This window comes from Apium graveolens, chromosome 4, assembly GCF_009905375.1.
Source record: "Apium graveolens cultivar Ventura chromosome 4, ASM990537v1, whole genome shotgun sequence".
NCBI classification, from domain to species: Eukaryota; Viridiplantae; Streptophyta; class Magnoliopsida; order Apiales; family Apiaceae; genus Apium; species Apium graveolens.
This window is the reverse complement of record NC_133650.1, coordinates 199,540,414-199,560,684: the sequence shown is the minus strand read 5'-3', so window position 1 is coordinate 199,560,684 and position 20,271 is coordinate 199,540,414.

Sequence of the window (20,271 nt, the reverse complement as noted above, 5' to 3'; positions counted from 1 at the left end):
GACCAAGACTTTCATGAGTATTATGAGTAGGCTCATATATTGTAAATCATTATACATATTATTTTGGTGGGCTTGCTGCTCACCCTTGCTTTATTTCTTCATCACACAACAACAGTTAGGAAAGATGGCCAGACTCCAGCAGACCCAGCGCAAGCGCGTGGGAAGCGTCCCGCGTCTTCCCGTTGATGTTGTAGCTGCTATAGCTGCAGAGGTAGATCTATTGTAGATCAGACCATCTACTTTTGAGAATCAATTATGTATAATTATAACTTGTGGCAGATAATGGCAATTAACTGTAAATTTATCAAGTAATCATTTTGGGTTGTAATAACTTTTAAATTGTGGATTCAAAGACTTGTACTTATTTAAATTTCATCTCTGTAAGTCATATGTCATAGACCTATTTGTATATTCGAGGATTCAACTCAACTCAAATAAGAATGTAATAAGTAAATAGTGGATCGACCGTCAGAGAGATCTCGCAAAGTAATATCTGTCAAAGGATTCAGAGATAATGTTCATCTACAGACTTGAGGAGTTAATTCACTGGAAGAAGTTCAAGAAGTTGATCATGCCTCAGTGATATAAATCAAGATCGTGGATTTAATCAAGTGACAGAGATCTCGTCAGGGTATCAATAAATTACAAGGATTTAATCTGAAGAAAATCAAAGTGTCAGAGTCAAGACATGAAGAAACGTCACGGAAGTTAGTCACTCATGAACCAGACAGTACATCGAGTGTCAACGTTGAAGTGGTGGAATTGATTCATAATTTTCAGTGATTTTCAGAAGATTTGCAGAAGAATGGTTGCTGCTCAAGACTAGAATTAATTCTCTATTAATTAATTAAGTCATCTAATTTAATTAAGAAAATAAATTATATCTGCGAAGAATAATTTATTTATTAATTGAATTAATTGATTAATTAATTCTGATTTAATTCTAGGAATTTTAGGAATTTTCAGAAGTTTAATTGGATTAAATTCAAGCTTTAAATCAGCAAGACAATTGAAAATGAACTAGCATGACAATCAGGATTGTCATACCGATTGTCATGCTAGGCCATATTCAATTGTTACACCGAAAGTTACATCAGGAGGATGATTGTCTTGCTAGTTCATTCTGATTGTCATGCTAGTTCATTCAGATTGTCTTGCTAGTTCATTCAATTGTCCTACCGAAAGTCTTGCAAGCTTAAAGGATTGTCATTCCAATTCAATTGATTCAGCTGATTGATTAAATAGAAGCAGAGAAGCAGCATATCTTTTTTATCTCAATCAAGACAAGAACAAAAAGAAAGCAGCCGCCTCTGAAAAATATCATCTTTTCTCTGCAGAAATTCAAGATCAATTTCTAGTTTGTTAATGTTAAATCCAAACCACTAGAATTATTTATCTTGTTCTTGTGTAACAATCTAGCGGATCAAAATCCCTAGAACTTAATCTCAAATCGCGTTTAGCATTTGATTCTAATTATTGCAAAAATAGAAAAAGTTCATGTCGAATTTATTCTAGATTTGTGATAATTGATTTGAGATTAATACCTTGTAATCGATACAGTTGTTGTAACACATTTCAAGTTTAATAATATTTTTATTTAACTTGAATTTTGTTTCACATTTTTTATTCCGCATTTTATTCGATTATTTGGTAACGTTTGTATTCAACCCCCCTTCTACAAACACATTGGGACCCAACAATTGGTATCAGAGCCTTCTGATTAACGAACAAATCAAGATCCTAGACTTTTGTGATTTTTCAACTCCTTGAATTTTTATTTATTCAAAAATTCATAATGACTTCACATAAAGTTGGAACCGTTAAAATTCCACAATTTGATAAAGAGAATTATATCATGTGGAAGAAGAAGATGCTATTATTTTTACAAGTTGCAAATCCCAAATATTCAAACTTGTTAAAGAAGGGTATAAAAACTCCGATGGTTATTGAACCGGAGGTAATAATAGATGGTGTGGTGACTACTGAAGCTAGAACCTATCCAAAAGAGCCTGAAGATTTTACTCCTGCTGAGAAGGAAGAAGCCTCCTTGGATGCCAGCCTTCAATTAATATTAATTGATTCCCTTGATCCCTTGATGAACAGACATGTGATGAACTGTAAAAATTCCAAACACATGTGGGAAACTATTGAGGTGATTAATGAAGGCACAGAGGAAGTTAGGGAGAACAAGTTGGAAATCCTAACCTCTGAATATGAACATTTCAAATCAAATCCAGGAGAAGGAATTACTGAAGTGTTTGAGAGGTACAATGCGTTGATCAACAACCTGAACATCAATGGAAAGTATTATTCAACCAGGGAGGTCAACAAAAAGTTCCTTTTAACACTGCCAGCTCATCTTGAACATAGAATCACTGCCATTAGAGAAGCTAGAGATCTGAGTGAGATTTCTTTGGACAGGCTCTATGGAGTGTTAAAAACCTATGAGTTGGAGCAGATTCAACAGAAGGAAGTCTACGGGAAGGATAGAATGGTCAGCACATCTACTGCACTTGTAGCTGAAGGTCAACAACAACAGCAATCTCAACAATTGGAGAGAATGGTACAGTTTTCCAAGGCTGAGGAAAATGAGTTAGTAGCAGAATATGATCCTCCTACTACAAATCAATCAAGTGATGATTTTTATTCCTTGGAAGAGCTGGAGCAATTGGAGGATGAGTCAATGGCCCAAATTGTCAAGAGATTCTCCCATGTCAGATTCAAGAGGAATCCCAAGCTGAAGTACAAGTCCAACTACAACAAATTCCAGAAAGGTGGATCTTCATCCTCTAACACCAGCACTGGTGGATACAAAACAGGGATGGTTGATCGGAGCACCATTAGATGCTATAACTGCAATGAGTTGGGACACTTTGCCACAGAATGTAGAAAGCCAAAGCAAGTAAGAAAGAACTCTGAAAGGGCTTATCTGGCAAAGGGAAGAAGCTGGGATGATACTGACAGTGAAGATGAAGATGAAGGAAATCTTGCTCTTATGGCTATTGATGGAAAAGCTTCATCGTCAAGAATAGAGGTAAAACTTTCTGATGCTGAAATGGTTTATCATCTAAGAGGTAACTTAGATTGTGCACGTCGTGATAATGAACTGTTAAGTTTACAGATCACAGACCTTGAGAAAGAGGTCAATGAATTAAGACTTGTGCACATTAATCAAGACAAATTAAAAGAACAGGTATCTTTTCTAGAGAATAGAGTTGACTGTTATAGAAAACTCGAAACTATTCTCAAAGACAAGATCACTGGTCTTGAGACTAAGGTTAGAGCCTACTTCAATTCTTGTTCGAAGGCTAAAGAGTTCTACAGTAAGCAAGCTGTTAATCAAACATCTGGAATAGGTTATGATTACAATGCTGCTATTGGAGAATTAGGCATAAACTCCCCTCCTCATGTATGTGCTAAAGGGAGGGAAGTACCACATGTGCTTAAGGGTGTTGATGAACCCCTCTATAAAGCATCAATTGCTGAACCATTTGATGCGACCTCTTCTGTTATTCAAGAAGAAATACGTGCTGAGGATCATGCTAATGAGAAGATTGTTTCCAAGTCAAGTGAGTCGAAAGTTCCAGTCAAAGTTGTGAAAGCAACTGAGACTAACTCAGACACACATGAGTTGGATAACAATAATGCCATGTCTACCATGCATAAATTGCCTGCTGTTAATCACTCTCATAAAGCATGTGGTGTTGCTAATTGTATGTCTTGTGCTTTTAATATGATGTATGCTTATTTTAATGGTAAGCATGTGTCTAATGATAAGACTACTCCTCGTCAGCATGTGAATAACAAGAAGCATGATAGGTCTAAGACTGCTAGTCCTTCTAAGGCTAGAAAGGAGACATTTGTGCCTAAGCTTAAACAGAAATTTGTTAAGGCTATTTACAAGGTCAAATGTTCAGTCATTAAGGATGTTGAGATCGTTGAAATTAAAAATGTTGTTTTGCCTGACAAAGGACAGTTCTACAAGTATGCCGGGCCCAACCAAGTTTGGGTTCCGAAGAAGGTCTAATCCATTTGAAGTGCAGGGCAGTATACAGGTGTAACCGGTAGTGTGGATTCTTGACAGTGAATCATCAAGATATATGACCGGAGATAGAGCCCTGCTATCAAATGTGATTGAGAAAGCTGGCCCCCTGTTTACCTTTGGAGATAACAGCAAAGGTTTATCTGAGGGATATGGCTGTTTGCAAGCTGGGAATGTTATCATTGTAATTTTGTATATTGTGCTAGGTTATTATCAGGAAGCAGTATCTAACATATAGCACCAGTGACGAGACTTGAGAATATTACGACATATCAGACACCTGCTGCACATTACACTTGGAATTGTACTCTAGTAAGATGTGTACAAGTGTACTCCTGATTGGTGAGTTAAAAGAGGAAGTCAGTGCACCACAGTTCATGGACTTTGCAACTGCAGATCTATTGGACTATGCAATCTCTTCTTCACAATCTCACTTCAGGTTGGTATGAACTAGTATACTGCTCAAGCAATCGTCAAGGACATGGTATGGCACTCTAACTGCAGTTACAATTTTATATGAATAAGTAGAGTCGTCATATTAATAACTATCTTATCACTAAGCACAATCATATTGTTTTATATGTGTAGTGGTATATTAGTTATGCAACATAACAATTAGTATCTAAAGTACTTGACAAGTATCGGTCAATGATATCTTGTTAACATTATGTTGCAGATATTTGTAAGCTTTTGACATGAATGAGAATTACTTAGACTTTACCCTAAGTGATCAATGTTTTATCAAAAACTCATTCATATTGAAAAACAAAATCAAACTTCTTTCTACATTAGTGATTTCTTATTTCATGTAAAATCTTTTAAAATTACTATTGTAAATCATTTTCTCTCTATTACCATATGTTCTGTGTTACAGGTTCAGTCTCCAATGACTTTCTTTCATTGACAGTCATGAGGTTGAAAACCCACAACGTCTATCCCAGACTGTAAAGACAAATACAAAAACAGAACCAACCAACACTCTCTTACCACTAAATGTAGTATGAATGAGCGTGAGGGAGATAGTGCCTAGTGCACCACATAAGGAAGGTTCTGTAGTCAACCCAGTAGCTCTGTCTCCTACATAGATGAGTAGTATTTAAACCGAGACAACTGCTAGCCCCCATACATCTTCTCAAAAAGATGTAATGGCTGAAAAGGCACAAAAACAGTTACTAGATTCATTCTCTCAACAGGGTGAGTCTATTGAATTTTGCCTGTCGGCCAAGGTATCCGATGTAGTGTCACCACTTCAAACATAATCAATTCTTGATGCACAAGGAGAGGTTACACACACAAAGGATGAGTTGACGGAAACAAGAGTTTCGACCATTTTAAGGTCAGATTCGATTGTTCAAGGTTCGTTAGTGGACCAATTGCCTTTACAGGTGTTAGGAGAGGATACTGATCCAAAAGCCATATGTCAGTGGTCAGTGTCTACCTCCCCAGGCTTAAATCCCCTGGATGCATCTGCGGATAGTGGATCTGACATAGGTGCAGATCGGCAACTTGTTGACAATGATTCAGATATTACCTGATGAGTCACAAGGAAATGTCTTCACAGACATTAGAAGGGAACCTTGATCTTTATGCTAAATTCTTTGGATCATTGTTTACCTTCCCAGAATTCAAATCTGGAACCCTAAAAGGGAAACTAGCAACTTGTAGATTATGACTCAGATTCATCTGACGAGTTTAACAAGGATGGGGATTTGTGAACTCCCATTGCACCACCTGTGACCTCCTTAAGGATGGCTAAGGTGATTTTCCTTGCAGGTACAGCTGGAATATGGAGCTATGAGAGGAGTGATACACTTGTGAGAAAGAGTGTAAACACGAGTGGAGAGAAGAGTGAAACACATGTGAGGTACACTAAACAGAATCACACACTCACAGTGAGGTAGAAAGAGAAACTACTTGTTATTTCTTTTCCAACCAAGTGATATATGAGAACTCCTTCAGACGACGGCATACATTCCTTCTTTAAGGGGGAGATAAAAGCTTAAGTAATAGTTTGGAGGATTCCTCAACTAAGGGGGAGAAATAGCAGGGAGGAAGAAAAAGATCCTACATGTACACTACACCACACCATTGTTGTTTGTAACTACGGATCCTATTGTACGGGAGAGGTGGTAAACACAAGGTGATTTCCTAGTAAGGGAAGAAGCTGTTAGGGGAGTACCATTGGTTTTTATCTGCGGATCCTATTGTACGGGAGAGGTGGTAAAACGAAGGTGATCTTCTTTAATCAGTTGATTCTCATAGGGGGAGAAGCAAGAGATATGGGCTTCTCAACAGGAAATGTGGTTGTACAAATGAAGATGGAACTACTTGAAGATATGTTCAGTCTAGAGGAACATCTACTTGGAATCTGGAAAATGTTAAATATCATCCAGAACTTTTCTGCTATTTACTTTGCATTTCTGTTTATATCTTTTTCTTATTTGTTAGTTGAGTTATCCTCTAGGTATTTGTATGTTATTGTCTAACAAACAAATAGGGGGAGATTGTAAGTCATATGTCATAGACCTATTTGTATATTCGAGGATTCAACTCAACTCAAATAAGAATGTAATAAGTAAATAGTGGATCGACCGTCAGAGAGATCTCGCAAAGTAATATCTGTCAAAGGATTCAGAGATAATGTTCATCTACAGACTTGAGGAGTTAATTCACTGGAAGAAGTTCAAGAAGTTGATCATGCCTCAGTGATATAAATCAAGATCGTGGATTTAATCAAGTGACAGAGATCTCGTCAGGGTATCAATAAATTACAAGGATTTAATCTGAAGAAAATCAAAGTGTCAGAGTCAAGACATGAAGAAACGTCACGGAAGTTAGTCACTCATGAACCAGACAGTACATCGAGTGTCAACGTTGAAGTGGTGGAATTGATTCATAATTTTCAGTGATTTTCAGAAGATTTGCAGAAGAATGGTTGCTGCTCAAGACTAGAATTAATTCTCTATTAATTAATTAAGTCATCTAATTTAATTAAGAAAATAAATTATATCTGCGAAGAATAATTTATTTATTAATTGAATTAATTGATTAATTAATTCTGATTTAATTCTAGGAATTTTAGGAATTTTCAGAAGTTTAATTGGATTAAATTCAAGCTTTAAATCAGCAAGACAATTGAAAATGAACTAGCATGACAATCAGGATTGTCATACCGATTGTCATGCTAGGCCATATTCAATTGTTACACCGAAAGTTACATCAGGAGGATGATTGTCTTGCTAGTTCATTCTGATTGTCATGCTAGTTCATTCAGATTGTCTTGCTAGTTCATTCAATTGTCCTACCGAAAGTCTTGCAAGCTTAAAGGATTGTCATTCCAATTCAATTGATTCAGCTGATTGATTAAATAGAAGCAGAGAAGCAGCATATCTTTTTTATCTCAATCAAGACAAGAACAAAAAGAAAGCAGCCGCCTCTGAAAAATATCATCTTTTCTCTGCAGAAATTCAAGATCAATTTCTAGTTTGTTAATGTTAAATCCAAACCACTAGAATTATTTATCTTGTTCTTGTGTAACAATCTAGCGGATCAAAATCCCTAGAACTTAATCTCAAATCGCGTTTAGCATTTGATTCTAATTATTGCAAAAATAGAAAAAGTTCATGTCGAATTTATTCTAGATTTGTGATAATTGATTTGAGATTAATACCTTGTAATCGATACAGTTGTTGTAACACATTTCAAGTTTAATAATATTTTTATTTAACTTGAATTTTGTTTCACATTTTTTATTCCGCATTTTATTCGATTATTTGGTAACGTTTGTATTCAACCCCCCTTCTACAAACACATTGGGACCCAACAATCTCTGAGACTATAACGGGTTGTGGTGTGTGTGAGTGTGGGGTCACAGCATAAGGTTATTTATTATTAATTAAGTGAAGTGATATTGTGGAAAGAAAGACCGTGACGACCCGGATCCCCGACCCCGGATCTGGGGGTGTTACATCAATGACAGTCTCATTAAGAAACTCACAAGATTATAAGGAGTTTACTTTAGAGAAACTGTATGGCATCCTGAAAACCTATGAGATTGAAATAGAGCAGGATGAAAGGATGGAGAGAGGAAAGAAGAAAGGAGGATCCATTGCACTAGTTGCTGAGTTGAAAAAGGAGAAGAAAGTGAAGATGGAAGCTGTTGAATCAACTTCTAAGGTCTTTGAGAACAAGGGCAAGGGGCTTGCAGTAGAAAGTGAAGATTCATTGAGCCAAGATGACATGGAGGACATTGATGAGCACCTAGCATTTCTTTCCAGAAGATTTTCCAAGCTCAAGTTCAAGAAGAACTTTGGAGCAGCCAAGCCAAATAGAAACATGGTGGATAAGTCAAAATTCGAATGTTTCAAATGTGGCTTGGCAGGGCATTTTTCCAATGAGTGTAGAAAGTCAGATTCCAGTAAGAAAAAGTTTGAGTCTGTGGATTATAAGCAAAAATACTTTGATCTACTCAAACAAAAGGAAAAGGCTTTTATTACACAAGAAAATGACTGGGCAGCAGATGGTCTGGATGAAGATAAAGATGTCAGCTATGTCAATCTAGCCCTAATGGCCAATTCTGATGAGACAGAGACAAGTTCCTCAAGCAATCAGGTAATTACTACAAACCTTGCACATTTATCTAAAGCTGAGTGTAATGATGCCATAAATGACATGTCTACAGAATTATATCATTTGCGTGTTACACTTAAGTCTCTTACTAAAGAAAATGCTAAAATCAAAGAAAACAATTTGTTTTTAAGTGAGAGGAATAATGTGCTTGAGTCTCAGTTTATTGATTTTGAAAAATTAAGAATTGAGTGTAAGATTGCCAAGGAGGAATTAACTGAGTCCTTGAAAAAGGAAGAGATTTTAAAGAAGCAGCTCGAGCGTGAACAAGAGGTGATTAAAGCATGGAAAACATCTAGGGATGTCCATGCTCAAATCATCAAAGTTCAAGGAATTGAGTCTTTTTGTGATGAAGCCTGGAAAAAGAACAAAGAGAAACTAGAACCTAATTTGGTAGATGGACTGCTAACAGATGTAGACTCGATGGATGATGAGGACTATCCCTCGGATAACAAAAAGTGTTATCCGTCGAATGATGAAAATCCTCATCTGTCGGCTGTGAGCAATCCCATTAGCAAAGCCAAACTAATCAAGCTGAATGAGAAGTATGGGTCTATTTCCAAGAACTTTGTTTCAGGAGAGTCAAGTCAAGTTAAGAAAGGGAAAAAGGCTAATGTTGGTCACATGACTGTCAAACAGTTAAGTGACAGACTTGAGAAAATTGAGGTAAAAACAGAGACTAAAAGGAAAAACAATAGGAATGGTAAAGTAGGGATTAACAAACACAATAACTACATACCTGATAAATATGCTCCTAAAAAAATCTGTGTCAAGTCTGGTAGTGTAAATCATTTATCTGTTAATTGCAAATCTGCCATGCCTACTGCCATGTCTGTTCAGTCTCAATTTCCTAAAATGAATGTCATGCCTCCCATGCCTGTTAATGCTATTCCTACACAGAACATGAATGCACAATTTGCTAATATGTCATTTGCACCTAATCCTTATTATGCTGCATATAGTATGCCACAAATGCCATTTAGCATGCCTTACTGTAATAACATGTTTATGTTGGATTTTTAACGCAGCGGGGGCATGACAAAACACTTTTACACATATAAAATCCAAATAAAAGCATATAAATCGTGAATAAAAATTCGAGGGATCGAATCTAACCTTTAAAATAATTCAGAGACAACGATCAGAGATCCTTAGCAGTTGCTCCTCAAGTGTGAAGCACTCCACCGGTATCCACCAAGAAAACGATGTTAAGGAGGAGGAAGGAGGTGGAGAGAATTGGGTTTTCCAAACTTTTTGGGTTTTCGGGTTTCAAGGTTGGAATAAAATTAGGGTCTATAATAGTGTATTTATAGGCAAAAATTTTAGCTGAAATTTTCCCATAAATATTATTATTATTATCCCATTTATTATTCTCATTAATAATTAAAACACCTTTTAATCATTAATCCTTTTTCTAAACACTTTAGAAATCATTCTCTCTCTTGATTTAATTTCCAAAAATTAAATCCTTTAATTAATAATATTAAGAACTTTTCTTAATTAATTTATAATCAATTAAATCTCATTTAATCAATTATTAAATTTTCCAATTAATTATTTATTTCATAAATAAATAATTATTAGCCATTATTAATTAATTCCTCCACCATTAAATCATTCTCTTTTTATGGTGTGACCCTGTAGGTTCAATATTAAGCCGGTAGTAGAAATAAATAATAATAAAACTATTTTATCATTATTTATATAAATTGTCTAATTTATTAAATATGATTAATTAATTAATCACATTTATTCTACATCGTGAGGGATACTTCTCAGCATATCGCGACTATCCGGATAATATGAATTCACTGCTTAGAATATCAAGAACCTATTCAGTGAATAGTTACCGTACAATAAACTCCTTCTACCCTACAATGTCCATATTAAATACAAGGCATGGATCTCGTGTCAATCCTATCTAATTTAATCACTTGCTTACCATTTACTATGCGTAGTTCTATACAAATTAGAAACTCCTTTCTAATTTCATTTACTCTGGCCAGAGATTCCTGAACTAGCATAAGTGGATCAGCCTTGAACATTCGATTCCTTCACTGGAAGGGGTAGATCCTTTATTGATCATACACTATCTTCGTGTACAAATTCCTATACCCAGAAGAGCCCTAATAATTGTCCCTGGAGACTAAGAACTAAACCAAAGCATAGTTCAGTGTACACAAGATGACTGTGATGACCTCAAGTCTAAGGATACTTGTACAACTATCACTATGTGAACAACTGCTGACACGTGAGTGAACTCCATCAGTTGTTCAGCTGTGCGAGTCATGTTCAGTGAACTTATTCCATAATAAGCACCTACATACTAGCTATAGTGTCACCACACAAATGTCTATGAGAACAGACATCCTTCATAATGAAGCAAGCATAGTATGTACCGATCTTTGCGGATTATTAATTACCAGTTAGTAATCCTATGACCAGGAACTATTTAAGTTTAGAGTTATCATCTTTTTAGGTCTCACTATTATGATCTCATCATAATCCATAAAAAGCTTTAATCTAAAATATGGTATATCTTATTTAAACACTTAAATAGATAAAGCCCGTAATAAAAACAAAACAAGTCTTTATTAATATCAATGAAATCAAAACAGATTACATAAAAGTTATTCCTAAATCCTAATACATGATTGGACTTAGGACATATTCCTATCAGTTTACACCAAGCATGCCATTTCCTGTTAGTCATAATATGCATGATAATTCTGTTGCAATGAATGGTTTCAAAGGTCCAATCCAAATGACTAAGGATGAATCTGAAATTCCTAAGCCAAATGAGATAAGACCCAAGAAACAGAAAAAAAAAAGCTAAACCCAAGGAAACTTGGGTACCAAAATCAACTTGCTTTGATTTTGATGTGTGCAGGGAAACAGAAAGAATCTTTGGTACTTGGATAGTGGTTGTTCAAGACACATGACTGGTGATTCTACTCTGCTCACAGAGTTTAAGGAGAGAGCTGGCCCAAGTATTACTTTTGGAGATGACAGCAAGGGTTATACTGTGGGATATGGCTTGATTTCAAAGGACAATGTCATCATTGAGGAGGTTGCCTTAGTGGATGGTCTCAAACACAATCTATTGAGTATCAGCCAGCTTTGTGACAAAGGCAATTCAGTAACCTTCAACTCAGAAGCCTGTGTTGTGACTAATAAAAGAAGCAACAAAGTGGTTCTCACTGGTGTAAGAAGAGGAAATGTGTACCTAGCTGATTTTAACTCAACTAAAGCAGAATCTGCAACTTGTCTTCTCAGTAAAGCAAGTCAAGATGAAAGTTGGCTATGGCACAAGAAGCTATCCCATTTAAACTTCAAGACCATGAACGAGCTGGTAAAGAAAGAACTGGTAAGAGGCATTCCTCTAGTGGAGTTTTCAAAGGATGGACTGTGTGATGCCTGCCAAAAAGGGAAGCAGATCAAAGCATCATTCAGGAAGAAACTTGATTCAACAATTGAAGAGCCTTTGCAACTGCTTCACATGGATTTATTTGGACCAGTCAATGTATTGTCCATCTCAAGGAAAAGATTTTGCCTAGTAATTGTAGATGATTTCTCAAAGTTCTCTTGGACATATTTCCTAAAGTCTAAAGATGAGGCTTGTGAAATCATCATCAATCACATAAGGCAAGTCAACAATCATCCTGACTTCAAAGTTAGAAGAATCGGGAGTGACAATGGAACTGAGTTCAAGAATTCTGTCATGAGAGCATTTTGTGAGGAAAATGGGATTTCGCATGAGTTTTCAGCAGCAAGGACTCCACAACAGAATGGAGTAGTGGAAAGAAAGAACATATCACTTATTGAAGCTGCAAGGACAATGCTTGAAGAATCTAAACTACCAACATATTTCTGGACTGAAGCTGTAAATACTCCATGCTACACTCAGAATATTTCTCTTGTTAATCAAGCAAGATGCATGCCTTCCTATCAATTGTTCAAGAACAAGAAGCCAACTCTAAACTTTCTTCATGTCTTTGGCTGCAAATGCTATATCCTGAGAAATCAAACTGATCAAAATGGGAAGTTTGATGCTAAAGCAGATGAAGGAATTTTTATTGGATATGATGTTGGTAAAACATATAGAGTCTACAATCTAAGAACCAACATTGTGTGGAATCCATACATGTTGTGTTTGAAGATAAAAAGATTGAAGGACTGAAAGATGGAGATTACCATGAAAGCCTCAAATTCGACAATATGGAGATGGTTAGTGATGACAGTGATGATGAAAGTGATCAAGAAACAGTGTCTAAGGATAATACAGACAAATCTACTACCAATGAAGCACAAAATTCAACATCTGTCGAGTTGCATAATGCTTCATCCGTCGGAAGGCAATCTGCATTATCCGTCGGGAGACAACCTGCCTCATCCGTCGGTACTCAAAATTCACCATCCGTCGGGTTATCAAAAGGAGCAGGAGGTCAAGACAGATCACCTATAGAAAATTCCCATTTCTCAAATCAAAGATCCACAAACTCAGGGGGAGTTTCTAGCAATCAAAACTCAATCACACATCAAGACAACCATGAGGTCTCTTCATCTAGAGCTAATCTACCTCAACAAAGGAAATGGATAAAAGATCACCCCTTTGAGCTTATCATTGGTGATGTTTCTTCTAGAGTTCAAACAAGAAGAGCAACTCAAGAAGAATGTCTATATAGCAGCTTTCTGTCAAAGAAAGAACCAAAGAAGGTAGAAGAAGCTTTGTTGGACCCTGATTGGATTTTAGCTATGCAGGAGGAGCTAAACCAATTTGAAAGGAATAATGTATGGAAGCTGGTACCAAACCTAAAGGAAAGAGTCTAATAGACACCAAGTGGGTATTCAGAAACAAGATGGATGAAAAAGGCATAGTAGTCAGGAACAAAGCTAGATTGGTTGCTAAGAGCTATTGTCAGCAAGAAGGAATAGATTTTGATGAAATATTTGCTCCTGTTGCAAGACTAGAAGCCATCAGAATCTTCTTAGCCTATGCAGCCCATGCCAATTTCAAGGTCTATCAAATAGATGTCAAAAGTGCCTTTCTGAATGGAGATTTGAAGGAAGAAGTATATGTCAGTCAACCTCCTGGTTTTGAAGATCCAAATTTTCCAGAATATGTCTATTATCTTCTGAAAGCACTTTATGGACTGAAGCAAGCACCTAGAGCCTGGTATGACACTTTATCAAAGTTCCTTTTGGAAAATCACTTCACAAGAGGTACTGTAGATAAAACTTTATTTTTCAGAAATGTTAATGGCTCTAGTATACTTGTTCAAATTTATGTAGATGATATTATTTTTGGCTCTACAGATGAGAAACTTTGCAAAAAGTTTGCCAAATTGATGCAAAGTAAGTATGAAATGAGAATGATGGGAGAACTAACTTACTTTCTTGGTTTACAAGTTAAGCAAGTTAGTGATGGAATACTCATAGTCAAACTAAATATATTTTTGATCTTTTAAAGAAGTTTGATCTAATGGATTGCACATCTGCAAAAACTCCCATGGCCACTGCAACTAAGCTTGAATTAAACACTACTGAAAAGAGTGTGGATATTTCAAGTTATAGAGGTATAGTTGGCTAGTAGACCAGATATAATGTTTGCTACATGTTTATGTGCTAGATTTCAGGCTGATCCTAGAGAATCTCACCTGATAGCTATTAAGAGAATTTTCAGATATCTCAAGGGAACACCAAACCTTGGCATTTGGTACCCTAGAGATTCTGGTTTTGATCTAACTGGTTATTCAGATGCAGATTATGCAGGTTGTAGAATTGATAGAAAGAGCACAACAGGAACCTATCAATTTCTAGGAAATAAGCTTGTGTCCTGGTTCAGTAAAAAGCAAAATTCAGTTTCTACTTCTACAGTTGAAGCTGAATATATTGCTGCTGGCAGTTGCTGCGCACATATTTTATGGATGAAAAATCAATTGCTAGACTATGGTTTGCAAGTTGAGAGAATTCCTATTTTCTGTGATAACACAAGTGCAATTGCCATCACTGAAAATCCAGTGCAACATTCAAGGACAAAGCACATAGATATCAAGTACCATTTCATAAGGGAACATGTGATGAATGGTACTGTGGAACTACATTTTGTTCCAAGTGAGAAGCAACTTACAGATATCTTTACCAAGCCACTGGATGAATCCACCTTTTCAAGGTTGGTAAGTGAGTTAGGTATGCTTAATTACTCTTAAATTTATCTGAGTTATTTTGCAAGTTGTCATGTAGCCGGAAATTTAATTGATTTTTCAGTCTTGGATGAAATTTTGGCTAAGTCAAAATTTACATCTCGACGGATGACCCTTATCCATCGAGTTTAGTCATCCGTCAATATACTATTTGCTAATGAAAATCAATCACTTTTCTGGAATCTTTTAAAACTCGATGGATAACAGTTTATCCTCATCCGTCGAATTGTCTTAATCTCAGCCATTAATTTCATGTACATTATCCATCGAGTATACTTACAGTTTGCATTACATGACGGATAATGGGTGGAATTTTTATAGTTTCTTTTTAAATGGCTATTTTAGGCAATTTCTATTGGTTAATTTGTTATGACCGGCATTTTATGTAATAGTAATGTAATAACCCCAAAATTTTGAACTTTTTTTGTAACCCTTATGAATAGTGTTTCTGCTGATTATGCTGAATAAGGAAACTTTCATGCCACACTATGTAGGGGTTCTTTTATTGTTATTCTGAGATCTTATTAGTACTCTATATGATATATAAGTGTATGTAAAGATCGTCAGAATCCAAATTCGAACACTTTGATTTTTCCCGAAAATCCACCGGATACCGAAAAAATTGAGTATAAGGTAACAGGATAAAAAGGATTTAAAATTCAAGGATTATAAGAGAGGATCATAAAAGGAATATAATGTATTGAGAAAGGTTAAGGAAACCCAAGTAATAAGATCTCGGGTATGATCCTTCAAACGATAAACGAAAACAAAAGTTAAGCGAACCGTATAACAGATCAGCGGTCATTAGCCAAGTAATTAGGAGCTAATCAAAGAGGTTAGTGAGGATGATGTCATCAAACCAATAAGAAGAGGAAAAGCATGGGAAGATGATATAAGATTGATGACCTAAGCATGACCAAAAAGGGAAGGAAGTGTGGTTGATTTCAAGCCACACAAAAAATCACCATGGTGAAAAGGAAATTAATTAAAAAAAAATCAAAAACAACCAACAAACAAATCATAACACCAAAAACACAAAGTTGACTTTCATTTTGGAGAACAAAGCTCTCGGCCTCTTTCCATTTTGCAAGAAAAGAAAAACCCAAATCCAAGTTCCAAGCATCATTAATTAGTGAGGTAATTATCTAAGGTTCCTTGTGCATAGATATAGATATCCTATAAGTTTAAGCTTCAAATTCCTTCACAATCTATTCCTAAAATTCATGGAAGAAGAGGGTGAATAGTGTTTTTCAAGAACTTGAAATTTTGTTCTTGAGTTTTTGTTTAGATTAAGCTTTGGTAAGGACTTTCAAGGGTGATTCCAAGCTCCTTAGTTACTTTTACTCACCAAGGAAGGTATAATCTCATACCCTAGCCCTACTTTTGTATATTTAGAGTTTTTGTGTTTGGTATGGTTCATGAGAAGCTTGATTATTGTGTATTTAGAGATGTGTTGGTTTTGTGATGTGTTGGGAGTTGTAAATCTTGTTGATTAGTTAAAGAACTTAAGTAAGCTTTTAGTTCATGTTTGGGAAGTAGTATAAATTTGGAAATATTGAGTTGTTGGGGCTGTTGTAGTATTTTATGGATGGATTTTGGTTGTATGATTGAATTGTGGTTGATTTGTGGTTGATTTGGAGTAGGATAAAATTTGGTAATCGCGTAAACATAGTCGTCGTAATGTCCGATTTACTTTAGACTGTTTTGTTCTTAACATCAGGACCCGAGAACTCACTGTTAGGTTTTGACCATTGCCATGATTAGATAGTTCATGTTACGAGCTTCGTTTTGATATGTGGTTCACTTGAATCCGATGTACGGTTTAGGAGAAACGACCGTTTTAAGTAACGGTGTTTCGCGAACGAACCATTACCCCTCGCCTTACTTTGAAACATTGGTTAAGGCCCTTAAATGACTAATTGGATTATGAAACAATTATGTAAAGTGGGTTAGACAGCTGGTAGAATACTCGCGAAATAATCGCCTTAAAACTCTAAATGGTTAATTTATTAAAAATGGTGGAGCCGAGGGTACTCGAGCGACTTAAGTGAATCGTTAAGCGTAAAAGCGAACGTTAGGGTCTAATTGGTTAAAGTATAGATTCTTAATCGAATTTGGTTTAATTCCAACTTATATGATGTTTATAGGTTACCAGACTCATCCCAGGACTTTTACCACCCCCAGTCGTTCAGGCAAGTTTTCTACCCGTTATACTGTTGTTGTGATGTATATATATATGCATTATCTTGTGATAAGTGCATGATTGTTATTAGCAAATCTTGCGATATATTGGAGCATGTGATATGATATTTATATGCATGCTTGTTTCGTAATCTTGATATCTAATTGTTGATTCAATGCTTATAAGTTACATAATACCTATGCTAGAGATAAGCAGTAGTTGCGTATACCCTTAGTATAGGGGACCCAAAGGTGAACATATTGCTAAACCGGGAGTCGATGTTCCCAAGTATAATATATAGATATATATATATATAGATATTGTTTTCAAAACTATGAATCGAATAAGGTTTATTCGATAACTTTATTTTAATTAATGAATATTATTTTGAATATTCATTCGAGGACTTATGACTCCGTTTATTTTATTTAATGAATATTATTTTGAATATTCATTCGAGGACTTATGACACCGTTTATTTTATTTAATAAATATTATTTTGAATATTCATTTGAGGACTTATGACTCCGCTTATTTATTAAATAATATTCTTTATTTTATTAAAGAATAATGTTTCGATAATCAAACTCATTTTCGATTATTCAAATAAAAATCGTACTTTCGTATAAGTATATCTTTGGTTATTTATTATTCATTTCAAGTATGAGTTTTAAAACTTTTACTTCAATTATTTTTATAAGGATTATCCTTATGGGAATATTATTTAAATAATAATATTCAGATATTTTCTAATATATCGGGACTGATTTATTTCATTAAATCAGCATTACTCCAAACATTCTTAAAAATGTTTTCGAGTCTTCAAAATGATTTTAAAAGTTAGAGCGGATCCCAAAAACTCGTTTCCAGATTTAAGATCTTCCTTTCGAAGGAGACTTGAATATTCGCTCAAAAATCTTAGGGATCCGGCTCTGTGGTGTATTTTATATTCGCAACGAGGTTGCTGTTTTGAGAAAACAATTTGATTACTTGCCCAATGTTCGGGAAGTAAGTCCATCTAATTGAGTCGGCATAAGCGACAGGCCGGGGTACGGTCTATGAAGGTGTAAGAGGCTGGGTGACAGTCCATCCACGCGTGAGTGGTCGGGTAACGGTCTAGCGCGAGGTCCTAATGCGGCCTGGGTGATGACCGGCGAGGAATTCATCCATCTACAGTAGAAAAGGTTACTTATTGGTATCTTTGCCTGATCAGCAAGATATCGGGTTTATGCCAAAATTCTTTTCCTTTCCAAAATTCATTGGATGTTACAAACTCTGTTCATACTTTACATAACAGAGGTTTCCAGGAAATGTATAAGAGATATATATGTGGATATATATATATCGGGACTAAATAAAGTATCTCGTAACTTCATTTCATTCAATAATATTTCAAAGATTGAATCTATTCAAGTCTTAACTGGTGGTCTCATCTATGGGATGACCTTTTGAAACCTATAATACTTTGAACAATGGTAGTTCAAGTAGTTTTATAAAATGGTATAAGTATAGTGAAGTAATTGGTAACTTCATCTTCCTTTAAGCTTATATCCAGTAAGTAATTACCTTACACTTGATAAAGGTTTCCAGTAAGTTATCCATTAGATACTTGCATTATTGTTTACACTATATATTATCTTGCGAGCTGTAATGCTCACTCTTGCTTCATTTCTTCATCACACAACAATAATTAGGAAAGATGGCCAGACTCAAGCAAACCCAGCGCAAGCGTGTGGGAAGCGTCTCGTGTCTTTCCGTTGATGTTGTAGCTGCTATAGCTGCAGAGGTAGATCTATTGGTAGATCAGGCATTCTACTTTTGGGAACCAATTACGTATAATTACAACTTGTGGCAGATAATGGCAATTAACTGTAAACTTATCAAGTAATCATTTTGGGTTGTAATAATTTTTAAATTGCGGATTCAAGGACTTGTACTTATTTCAATTTCATCTCTGAGACTATAACGGGTTGTGGTGTGTGTTAGTGTGGGGTCACAGCATGAGGTTGTTTATTAATTAAGTTAAGTGATATTGTGGAAAGAAAGACCATGACGACCCGGATCTGTGGGTGTTATAGAAATGGTATCAGAGCTAAGCGTTATAAACCTCAGAGATGATGCGACGATATAATAATAAACTCACAAAGATAATAAGAACTCTTGCCAAGTTCGTAGTCGGACTACTTAAAGTAGCACTGACAGTTAAAACCCTTACGAGAACCCTTATAAGTATCATGATAGTAACTTAGCTCGTTTAATGTGTAGGCACATGAGATAGAGGACCCAGAGATGTTCGAGCGTGAGCATGATGAGGCACTGCTAGATGCCGAGGATCAGGAGGAGCCTAAGATGGAGGAGGATGAGGAGGACCCCTCAGAGGAGTCAGAGACGGAGGTTGTGGCGATTTGAGATGAGGGGGACCTGGAGGAGGTCCTAGTAGCTGAGGAGTATGTCGGAGCTATGGTAGAGTACACTGGTACCCCTTTACCCTCACTCCCGGTGGTCAGAGCTCCTACCCCTCCACCACTATCTTGGAGCCCCTATGATGACAGCTCAGAGACCCATACTCCCGAGCCTAGGCAGACCGAGGAGGCACCCCCAGCGGCTCCGGATTCACCACCTCTCGACCCTGCCCATAGGCAGTCTTTGTTAGCTCACGGCTATGTTCAAGATGTACTGAGGACCCGAGTGGTTGTTGCTGAGGCCCGGCTGGATGAGGTCAAGAGGGAGTTGGATGCGGAGAGGGCGGGTAGGCGTGCCCGACCTTATGAGACTAGGGCTACTATACCCAGATCCTTGAGGAGGGAGCTGACGGGGATAGAGCTCACGGCCCGAGCGAGACACCGATCGCTCCAGGGGGACAGGCATGGTAGGATCTCCAGGTGGCAGGCCGACTACATCTTCCGTCGTGCGATGGAAAGAGTATGGGAGTTGACCCACTCCAGTGTGTGATTCAGGACCGGTGATGAGATAGTCTAGTCGTCTAGTGAGTCGAGGCCATAGTAAGAGCCAATTTTCTGGGATAGTTGACTTGTATATAGCATCCCTTTCTCTGACTAGACAGATAGACTCTTGTGTATCACTTTTGGGCAGATGGCTGTAGCACTGTTGTACTTTTGACCTGATTAAACTATGTATTTTTCGCATTATGTATATATTTGTTTCCTTTCAGTTCAGTTCCTTAGTGACGAGATCACTGTTTTTATCATTATTATTAT